Consider the following 10,995-nt stretch of genomic DNA (forward strand, 5'->3'; position numbering starts at 1 on the left):
AAGATGAGCACTCTGCAACCACCACAGGAGAGACACTCTTGTCCTTGGAGACAAGATTATCCGCTGATGCATCTGAAGATGCGACCCGGACCATTTGTCTAGCAGATCCCACTGGAAGGTTCTTGCGTGGAACCTGCCGAATGGGATTGCTTCGTAAGAAGCCACCATTTTTCCCAGAACCCTTGTGCATTGATACACTGAGACTTGGCCTGGTTTTAGGATCTTTCTGACTAGTTCGGATAACTCCCTGGCTTTCTCCTCCGGGAGAAACACCTTTTTCTGGACTGTGTCCAGGATCATCCCTAGGAATAGAAGTCGTGTCGTTGGGATCAGCTGCGATTTTGGAATATTGAGAATCCAACCGTGCTGGCGCAGCACTATCTGAGATAGTGCTACCCCGACTTCCAACTGTTCCCTGGATCTTGCCCTTATCAGGAGATCGTCCAAGTAAGGGATAACTAAAACTCCCTTCCTTCGAAGGAGTATCATCATTTCGGCCATTACCTTGGTAAAGACCCGGGGTGCCGTGGACAATCCAAACGGCAGCGTCTGAAACTGATAGTGACAGTTCTGTACCACAAACCTGAGGTACCCTTGGTGAGAAGGGTAAATTGGGACGTGTAGGTAAGCATCTTTGATGTCCAGAGACACCATATTGTCCCCTTCTTCCAGGTTTGCAATCACTGCTCTGAGTGACTCCATCTTGAATTTGAACCTTTGTATGTAAGTGTTCAAGGATTTCAGGTTTAAAATTGATCTCACCGAGCCGTCCGGCTTCGGTACCACAAATAGTGTGGAATAGTACCCCTTTCCCTGTTGTAGGAGGGGTACCTTGATTATCACCTGCAGGGAATACAGCTTGTGAATGGCTTCCAATACTGCCTCCCTGTCTGAGGGAGACGTCGGTAAAGCAGACTTTAGAAAACGGCGAGGGGGAGACGTCTCGAATTCCAATTTGTACCCCTGAGATACCACCTGAAGGATCCAGGGGTCCACTTGCGAGTGGGCCCACTGCGCACTGAACTTCTTGAGACGGGCCCCCACCGTGCCTGAGTCCGCTTGTAAAGCCCCAGCGTCATGCTGAGGACTTTGCGGAGGCGGGAGAGGGCTTTTGTTCCTGGGAACTGGCTGTTTGTTGCAGCCTTTTTCCTCTCCCTCTGCCACGGGGCAGAAAGGAGGCGCCTTTTGCCCGCTTGCCCTTATGGGGCCGAAAGGACTGCGCCTGATAGTATGGCGTCTTCTTAGGTTGAGAAGCTACCTGGGGTAAAAATGTGGATTTTCCAGCAGTTGCCGTGGCTACCAGGTCTGATAGACCTACCCCAAATAACTCCTCCCCCTTATAAGGCAATACTTCCATGTGCCTTTTAGAATCCGCATCACCTGACCACTGCCGCGTCCATAAACCTCTTCTTGCAGAAATGGACAGCGCGCTAACTCTTGATGCCAGTCGGCAAATATCCCTCTGTGCATCACGCATATATAGAAATGCATCCTTCAAATGCTCTATAGTCAATAATATACTGTCCCTATCAAGGGTATCAAAATTTTCAGTCAGGGAATCCGACCACGCCAGGCCCGCACTGCACATCCAAGCTGAGGCTATTGCTGGTCGCAGTATAACACCCGTGTGAGAGTATATACATTTTAGGATATTCTCCAGCTTTCTATCGGCAGGTTCCTTTAGGGCGGCCGTATCAGGAGAGGGTAGTGCTACCTGTTTAGACAAGCGTGTGAGCGCTTTATCCACCCTAGGGGGTGTTTCCCAACGTGCCCTATCCTCTGGCGGGAAAGGGTACGTACGATGCCAATAACCTTTTAGGAATTATCAGTTTTTTATCGGGGGAAACCCACGCCTCATCACACACTTCATTTAATTCCTCGGATACAGGAAAAACTACAGGCAGTTTTTTCTCACCAAACATAATACCCTTCTTAGTGGTACTTGTATTATCAGATATATGCAATACATTTTTCATTGCTTCAATCATGTAACGTGTGGCCCTAGTGGAAGTCACGTTTGTCTCCTCATCATCGACACTGGAGTCAGTATCCGTGTCTGTGTCTGCCATTTGAGGTAACGGGCGTTTTAAAGCCCCTGATGGCGTTTGAGACCCCTGGACAGGCACAAGCTGATTAGCCGGCTGTCTCATGTCGTCAACTGTCTGTCGTAAAGAGCTGACACTGTCACGCAGTTCCTTCCACAAGCTCATCCACTCAGGTGTCGACTCCCTAGGGGGTGACAACTGTATAATAGGCAATTGCTCCGCTTCCATCTCATTTTCCTCCTCAAACATGTCGACACAATCGTACCGACACACCGCACACACACAGGGAATGCTCTGATAGAGGACAGGACCCCACTAGCCCTTTGGGGAGACAGAGGGAGAGTATGCCAGCACACACCAGAGCGCTATATATATACAGGAATACCACTATCAAGTGTGCTTTTCCTTTATAGCTGCTGTTAATATAAAACTGCGCCAAATTAGTGCCCCCCCTCTCTTTTTTACCCTTTTCTGTAGTGCAGGACTGCAGGGGAGAGTCAGGGAGACGTCCTTCCAGCGGAGCTGTGATGGAAAATGGCGCCCGTGTGCTGAGGAGATAGGCTCCGCCCCCTTCTCGGCGGCCTTTTCTCCCGCTTTTTTGGTAATTCTGGCAGGGGTTAAAATACACCCATATAGCCCTGGGGGTTATATGTGGTGTATTTATGCCAGCCAAGGTGTTTTACATTGCAGCTCAGGGCGCCCCCCCCTAGCGCCCTGCACCCTCAGTGACCGGAGTGTGAAGTGTGCTGAGTAACAATGGCACTGCAGCTGTGCGCTACCTTGTTGAAGACTGATGTCTTCTGCCGCCGATTTTTCCGGACCTTTTCTTGCTTCTGGCTCTGTAAGGGGGCCGGCGGCGCGGCTCCGGGACCGAGCTCCGAGGCTGGGCCTGTGTTCGGTCCCTCTGGAGCTAATGGTGTCCAGTAGCCTAAGAAGCCCAATCCACTCTGCACGCAGGTGAGTTCGCTTCTTCTCCCCTTAGTCCCTCGATGCAGTGAGCCTGTTGCCAGCAGGTCTCACTGAAAATAAAAAACCTAAAACTAAACTTTTCACTAAGAAGCTCAGGAGAGCTCCTAGTGTGCACCCTTCTCGGCCGGGCACAAAAATCTAACTGAGGCTTGGAGGAGGGTCATAGGGGGAGGAGCCAGTGCACACCAGGTAGTCCTAAAGCTTTTACTTTTGTGCCCAGTCTCCTGCGGAGCCGCTATTCCCCATGGTCCTTACGGAGTTCCCAGCATCCACTAGGACGTCAGAGAAATAATAGATCTTGGAGTTAGTGAAGATGACAGGGTAACAGCATCAAACATGGTTGCTTTTCTCTGGTTACTCACTCCTGGAGACTAGTCAAGGGTGAACTAAATAGAAAGGATCTCTCTCTCTCTCTCTGTGGCTGTAGTTGGCTGAAATAGGGGCTTCACTTTAGCTTATCAGCAGGTGTACTAACCCATACTCTGAGGGGATGGTATTACTATCTCAGGAACTAGTCTCTCCCTCTTGTCCCCTAATTGCTGTGGTAATGGCTACTAACTGAAGAGCTGGCAGGGTGTCAGTGTGGCTGATGGAATACCTGCTAGCAAAAGCTGTCGTCGGCCGAGTCCCCAGCTCCAAGGCTCTAATTACCGCTCCCTCTGATGCTCTGGCTGTTCTCAGGGGCACACTGATGTTCTCCTCCCCGTATACTGTGTACAGGCTCCCACAGGGTTGTGGCTGGCGGCTCTCAGCTCCCTGTCTATCCTCAGCATCACCTCAGCACAGCATCACTCTCCATGCTATTACCTCAGAGCACCACTCCTCACAGCATCTCTCTCCCTGTCACATCAGGGACTCCTCAGAAATCACCTCAGAAATCACCTCAGGAGGTAACCTTGACCCTACTCTTCCCGCTCTGCACCACCCAATCAGCAGCTTCGATTCTTCCTGCTCTGCTGGTCTGAACCTGGGTACTAGTGCTAGTACTAGTGCTCCACAAGTTGCTGTCCTTTGGTTGATGGCGTTGCCTAGCAACCTAGGCAAGGGAAAACTGCACTGTGCTGGCTAGTGAGAAATGAGGGTTCCTTTTAGGGAAAATGTAGGTGTCTCACCCAGGTTGTTTCCAGTATATGGGTGATGATACATATATTGCCACATATATCCCCATAAATCCAAGTTAATAGGATATCCATGTCAGAGTGTCACACAGGTACTACAAGTTGCAACTTTTTCACATTTATTAAAAGTCGTTTTCACATAAAAACATGTAAAATATACATAACAACAAGTTCTTGTTAGGAAGACCAAGGATCACTATTGTAAGAAAACCCAATGTGTTTCGTCTCCTGCCGAGACTTCATCAGGGGTATACAATATCTATAAATTCAGAATATACACCATAGATTTTGCAACATAGCAAGTATTTAAAATTATTATAGCAAACATATAAATATCTAAAAAAAATCAGAACATTAATAACAAAGGAGCCAGTCAATATAGTAGCCAGAATAAAATACAAAGAAAATTGAACAGGCAGAGGAGAAAAAAGGCAACATGACGACATTAAGATATGTAAACGTGGTCTATTCACCTATTGTATACACACATACCTTCAGATAGAAACAAGATTTTTGATCCAATTGTAGCGCTAATCATGAAGAGCATTCCTGTCACCATGGAGACAGTTTGACCTGTACACACAGTTACAATGAACAGAATTTCAAATAATCACTGCATTTAGGGAAAAGTTGCAACATTATAAACACAGTTCTTAAAGGACAAAGATGTATATCCCTGTGCTGGATATGTAAAAGCTGCAAAAATCTACCGGTGTTATCTACCAGGAAAAAAAAGTACAATGTGGTGAACAGTGGCGGATCTTGCCACGGGCAAGCAGTACTTTTGCCCGGGGCGCCGCCTTCCGGAGGGCGCCGCACCGTGGCAAGATCCGCCACTGCTGCCCGCTGTGTCCCCGTCCGCCTCCGCTGCCCGCTGCCGTCCTCGTCCCCGTCCGCCTCCTGAAGGGAACTAGACGCTATGCGTCTAGTTTCCCTTCCTGGAGAGTAACTTTGCTGAGCGGTGCGCGATGACGTCATTGCGCACCGCACAGCAAAGGTCCTCTCTACGAAGGGAACTAGACGCATAGCGTCTAGTTTCCCTTCGTGGGGAGGACCTTTTGTTGTGCGGTGCACGATGACGTCATCGCGCACCGCTCAGCATTCAAGCGGCGCTTTTAATGCACAGGGGGCGTAATTGACCACACCCCCTGTTTTAGGCCACGCCTTATTTCCTGCCCGGGGCGCAGAGCGCCCTTGAACCGGCCCTGGTGGTGAATGATATCACATGTGCTAAAACAAGCACGTCACTGGTATAGAGTAAATGTCAAACCAATCTGATTCCAAATGTCTAAAAGGTCCACAAAGATAGTCTTTACAGGTTCCTCCCTGAATTGGTATATTCTCCTCCAAAAGGATAGTACATGTAAAAAAAGGGAACACATATAGGCTCCAATGTGTTGTATTTTCTATGAATAGAAAGTGGAAAGGAAAAGTTCTAAAAGGTAGGTAAACCCTCCACTGTGTGTATGTATCCAAGTATAGGGTCACCCAAAGTGTGCAACGGTCATAAGAAAGGATGCTCACTCTATGGCTTACATCAAACAGTAAAGTAAATGCTTATAAAGGTTTCTTTCAATCTTTATACGATAAACAAGACATAATAATTAATCATCTGATGTTTAACGATGTCCAGGCTTACATGAATGCTTACTTGAGATAGGTGTTGTAGATTCACATAGCAGTTTCTTTTACCCACATATATGGAGTAAATCCAAAAAGCCGTTTATAGGTATAAAACGGATATTTAATAAATAAAATATATTAACAAAAAATTACAAAAAATTAATCAAGGACATAGGCTACCTTACATAGGCAGATATTACATGATTTTTAATACTTTTAATTAAGTTATCCTACTATTCTGGACTGTTGGAACGCTTTTTTACGTGTCCGCATATAGATGGAACGCATACTGACGAAAGAACGCCAGAGACACTTTCGTAAGCATACATTAATTTTGTTGCGCCCAGTCACTAGAGCTCACAATTAACACTCTGGTGTCTATTTGGTAGCTTCATTGCTATTGGTCCGGATACCGTGTTACTATGACAACCCGAAACCATGGAAATGTATAGATATATGAATTTAATGTTATAATGTTTTTAAACACATCATGTTGTAGTATTATTATGTATTATTTTGTATCATCTGGGAATACGCATTTGTTGTATATGTAAAAAGAACCCGCTCTGACAGTTACTTATGTACATAGCCCACATTATTATAATGAGGGGGAGGTACTAGACAGAGTATAAATTGATTACTCTGTGATCCTATACTCACTATCACCCTGAGGAAGTCCGAAACAGTCTAAACGCGTTGGTGGCATGTTTTTTTAGGCACCCAGCGGAGTGGTGAGAACAATTGTGCCCTATTTTGTTGTCTACCAAACCAATGGGAATGTAATATCTGTCTATGTAAGGTAGCCTATGTCCTTGATTAATTTTTTGTAATAATTTTTTGTACATTTTTTGTTAATATATTTTATTTATTAAATATCCGTTTTATACCTATAAACGACTTTTTGGATTTACACCATATATGTGGGTAAAAGAAACTGCTACGTGAATCTACAACACCTATCTCAAGTAAGCATTCATGTAAGCTTGGACATCGTTAAACATCAGATGATGAATTATTATGAAGTCTTGTTTATCGTATAAAGATTGAAAGAAACCCTTATAAGCATTTACTTCACTGTTTGATGTTAGCCATAGAGTGAGCATCCTTTTTTATGACCGTCGCACACTTTGGGTGACCCTATACTTGGATATGTACACACAGTGGAGGGTTTACCTACCTTTTAGAACTTTTCCCTTCCATTTTCTATTCAAAGAAAATACAACACATTGGAGCCTATTTGTGTTCCCTTTTTTTTTACATGTACTATCCTTTTGGAGGAAAATATACCAATTCAGGGAGGAACCTGTAAAGACTATCTTTGTGGACCTTTTAGACATTTGGAATGAGATTGCTTTGACATTTACTCTGTACCCTTCTATTGTTTTAGCGCATGTGATATCATTCCCCACATTGTATTATAAACACAGTGTTACAGATCAAAATGAAACATTAAATATTCAAGCCGGCAGGGTGGATAGTATTGAGTTTATAACTCCACATTGCCTCCCGTTGCAATAATTTTTTATTTCTATAACCCTACTTCAAACCCTCTGGGTATGATCTATCATTTCATACTGTATCTAAGGGTGGATAGCGGATGTCTGAAATCTCTGAAATGGATTGCTACAGGTTGGTCTGCTTTTTTGCCATTAATAGCTAATCTTATGAAGCTACGGAACATGTTCATACGTTCTTTAAACTCTCTTGATGTCTTTCCAACATAATAATTGCCACATGGCCACTGTATGTAGTAAACTACAAATCTGCTGGTACAGGTCAGTACATGTTTGATCTTAAGCATATGACCTGTATGTGGGTGTGCAAACATATCTCTGACTTCAAGATATGCACAAGTGGTACACCCAAGGCACTTATATACTCCCACCTTCTTGGTCATAAAGTGCTACTGATTTACCATTAAATTGGATATGTCAGAGTGGACTATCGGATCCCTGATGCTCCTACCTCTCCTGCAACAAGAGAGGAGGCATTTTTCTTTTAAGGAAGGTATATCTGGATCATCTCTCACTAAAGGACAGAATTTTTTTTGCTATCTTCATTAGTTTCATACTAAATGAAGTGTATTTTATTAACCTGTATTTATGCCTTATTTGCCTTATTGCTTCTAGATATTGCCTTTAGGTACATAGGGCCTAATTCAGACCTGATCGCTAGGTTGAGTCTTCGTACAGCGGGCGATCAGGTCTAAACTGCGCATGCATATGTACCGCAATGCGCAGGCGCGTTGCATGGGTACAAAGCGGATCGCTGCTCAGCGATGGGTTTGTGCAAAGAATCTGTTTGCACGGGCGTACGCAAGGAGATTGACAGGAAGAAGCCATTTGTGGGTGTCAACTGACCATTTTCTGGGAGTGGTTGGAAAAATGCAGGTGCAGGCATGTCTATGCTTTGCAGGCAGAGTTCCTGATGTCAATTACGGTCCCGGACAGGCTGATGTGATCGCAATGGCTGAGTAAGTCCTGGGCTACTCGGAGACAGCACAAAATCTATTTGTACAGCTCTGCTACACATGCGTTCGCACACTTGCAAAGTGAAAATACACTCCCCTATGGGTGGCGACTATGCAAACGCAGGACTGCAAAAAAAAACTAGCGAGCGAACAGGTCTGAATTAGCCCCATAGGCATTTGTAGGGCTTTGTTAATGGCCAATTGAAGTAAGTTATTGGGGTAATCTCTTTGCAGAAATTTACATCTCATTTTTTACATTTGAATCTTTTTATCACTTAAATCACTATAAATCCGATGTAATCTTAAAAATTGCGAGTATGGTAAACCCCTCACTAATGGTAAGGGGTGATGATGGGTTGGGTATGTGTAACCGGTGGTTAGGAGACCGCCGGTCACAATACCAAGTTGGGATCCTGTCTCTTAGATGGCCAGAGGGGGTGAGTGCAATGAAGCCCTTCGGTGGCTCGCTGCGCACGCCATGCAGTGGCCTCGGCGACTCGCTGTGCTCACCACAGGTTCTATTCCTACTCTATAGGAATAGTCCCTGTTGGTCGGCATGCCTATGGGAGTAGTCCCTGTTGGTCAGCATGCTGAGCATCGGGATGGTGAGGTTTCAGCACATAGGTGCCAGTATTGTGACCGGCAGTCTCCTGACCGCCGGTCACATAACTACATCATGATGACTAGAGGCAGGAAGCAATGTGTTACAATCAGTTGGTTTACAATAGAGACATGTTGACAAATGATTCTGATTTTTATAAATAGCATAATCCAAAAAATGAATACAGTCAGCATCTATCTCCTATAAAAAAGCTGAAAACAGAGAAAGACACCCTAAGGTGAATTTACTCCAGGCGCTGATAGGGGAGGTGCGCCACAGCAGCTATAACAAAACGTGGTTGGTCAGACCCCCAAGCCACAAGTGTATACAAAAGAAAATTGAAGCGCTATTTGGTCATATATGAGAGAAGCAGGTCACATGAAAAAACACATATTTAATGAAATAAAAAAGAATAATTTAAAATAGTTAAAAAAAACCACAGTAAAATGTGTACTGGAAGACACTAGTAAGTGTCAGATCTCAAAACAGCTGTGCCCTTCTTAGTCCTGATGAGAATCAATGAGAGCAGTTCAAACCTGTTCCAATAAAAAGTCCCCTATTGATAGACTCTAGGTGTCCCGTTAATGTTCCATCATGTATGATAATTACCACCAGCAGTTGTTCAAGGTGTTTAAGCGGTAGGCATCCGCAGAAGCTTGTCCCTTGTTTAGCTGTGTGAAGATTCCACGGTGGGGATGGATGTTCTTCTAACGGGATCCACAAGTTGAGACGATAGTGGGGACCTGGTCCAGATAGAAATGAGTCATAGTTATAAAGAATAAAGTATATTATATATATGAATGATTATGTGTTGATTATCCAACATTTTAAATTGTCTGTCTGTCATTATTGGTCATATAATGAGAGTTTTTGGTCACTGCTAATCACATATGCAAATGAGCAACCATATTGAAAAGGGTATAAAAACCCTGGATAGCAGCACCTTCAATACCTTGAAAAAGTTGCGTGAATGCAACGAAACGCGTTGAGGCTTGGTGCTGTGCGTGCCCACTGTCTGCAAAATTAATTTCCTGAGGAATTTCTACCTGGATCAGGTCCCCACTATCGTCTCAACTTGTGGATCCCGTTAGAAGAACATCCATCCCCACCGTGGAATCTTCACACAGCTAAACAAGGGACAAGCTTCTGCGGATGCCTACCGCTTAAACACCTTGAACAACTGCTGGTGGTAATTATCATACATGATGGAACATTAACGGGACACCTAGAGTCTATCAATAGGGGACTTTTTATTGGAACAGGTTTGAACTGCTCTCATTGATTCTCATCAGGACTAAGAAGGGCACAGCTGTTTTGAGATCTGACACTTACTAGTGTCTTCCAGTACACATTTTACTGTGGTTTTTTTAACTATTTTAAATTATTCTTTTTTATTTCATTAAATATGTGTTTTTTCATGTGACCTGCTTCTCTCATATATGACCAAATAGCGCTTCAATTTTCTTTTGTATCTATCTCATATAAACTTGATATCTGGATCCAGAGTGTTTACATCACACATCATAGAAACAAACGCCTCCTTTGTACCCAACCAAATTAAAAATACATTATCAATGTAGCGCTAATAGAAATCGATGATATCATGATAGACTTCCTTACTAAAAAATACACAAGTGCTATGGGTGTACCCATTGCACAACCATACATGTGTTGGAAAAATTCTCCATCAAACATAAATTGGGGACCCTTATAGTCACAATGGTTAGTTGATAGCTGTAGAACTGCCTCCACTCCTGTCTCTCATGAACTTTTCATGTAGAGGCTTATCATGTCCACTGTGCAAAGCCAAAAACCATCAGGTAGATCTCCCAAGGAATGTAATTTTTGTAGAAAGGTGTTTGTGACTTTTAAATATGTATCCTTCTGTTGGACTATTAGCTGCAAATAATAATCCAGATATCTAGACACCTCACTATAGACAGAGATCCCAGCAGACATGATTGGTTATCCAGGTGGGATAATTTTTTTCTAAAAAAGCAGACCAACCAGTACATACTGTAGTATTATTATTATTATTATCCTTTATTTATATGGCGCCATAAGGGATCCACAGTGCCCATTACAAAGTACATAATAAAATGAGCAAACAAGAAAACCGCACTTACAGTACAGGAAAAAATAGGACAGGTATAGAAAACCCAGGGTTAG

General features: G+C 43.9%; 1 long non-coding RNA gene across 1 annotated transcript in view; it reads right to left on the bottom strand.

Annotated features, from left to right (window-relative positions):
* The window catches only part of LOC135055426 (uncharacterized), a 51,122-nt gene that overhangs the window by 20,854 nt on the left and 19,273 nt on the right, over nt 1-10,995 (bottom strand). The window contains exons 2-3 of the long non-coding RNA XR_010243751.1: nt 9,436-9,569; nt 4,625-4,705 (exon numbers count right to left, since the gene is read on the bottom strand). This is a non-coding gene — a long non-coding RNA (uncharacterized LOC135055426). The remainder of the gene's footprint in view (nt 1-4,624; nt 4,706-9,435; nt 9,570-10,995) is intronic.

This window comes from Pseudophryne corroboree, chromosome 3 (assembly GCF_028390025.1).
Source record: "Pseudophryne corroboree isolate aPseCor3 chromosome 3, aPseCor3.hap2, whole genome shotgun sequence".
NCBI lineage: Eukaryota > Metazoa > Chordata > Amphibia > Anura > Myobatrachidae > Pseudophryne > Pseudophryne corroboree.